The following is a 775-nucleotide window of genomic DNA, read 5'->3' as shown; positions in this document are numbered from 1 at the left end:
AGAAATTGGGTACCTAAAAATGAATAGTTTGAACTGCAGGTCAGCTTGACATGCGTGGAGAAGTCAAAACTATGGTATATAGACAGCGCATGCTCAAGACATATGACAGGTGATGAAACTCAGTTCATCACACTAGAGCTTAAACGAGGTGGAAATGTAAGCTTTGGAGACAACAAGAATGGTAAGATAGTCGGCTCAGGTACTATCGGAGGTAACCCAACCATTGAGTCTGTCTCCTTAGTTAAAGGTCTCAAATATAACCCGTTGAGTGTAGCTCAGCTCTGTAAGAGCGGCAGAAGGGTTGTATTTGATGATACTAAGTGTCAAATACTCGAGGGAAATACAAATGAATTGATTTTAACTGCCCCTCGTGTAGAAAATGTATATATGTTGAATTTGGAAAAACAGTTTTCTAAAAATATATGCTTAGTATCTAAAGAGGACAACTCCTGGCTATGGCATAGAAGACTTGGGCATGTCAGCATGGATCTTCTTGCCAAATTAGCTAGAAAGCAATTAGTTGAGGGATTACCCAAATTAAAGTTTGAAAAAGATCAACTATGTAAAGCCTGTCAGCAAGGCAAACAAACTAAAAAGTCATTTCACAGTAAAAATATCGTCTCAACCAAAAGGCCATTGGAATTACTACACTTAGATCTTTTCGGACCTATCCAGCCACTCAGCTTGGGAGGTAAGAAATTTTCTTTGGTTATTGTAGATGATTTCTCTCGGTATACTTGGATCATCTTGCTTAGTAACAAGGATGAAACCTTTG

The sequence above is a fragment of the Euphorbia lathyris genome, chromosome 6 (assembly GCF_963576675.1).
Source record: "Euphorbia lathyris chromosome 6, ddEupLath1.1, whole genome shotgun sequence".
Classification (NCBI taxonomy): domain Eukaryota; kingdom Viridiplantae; phylum Streptophyta; class Magnoliopsida; order Malpighiales; family Euphorbiaceae; genus Euphorbia; species Euphorbia lathyris.
This window is presented reverse-complemented; position numbering follows the sequence as displayed.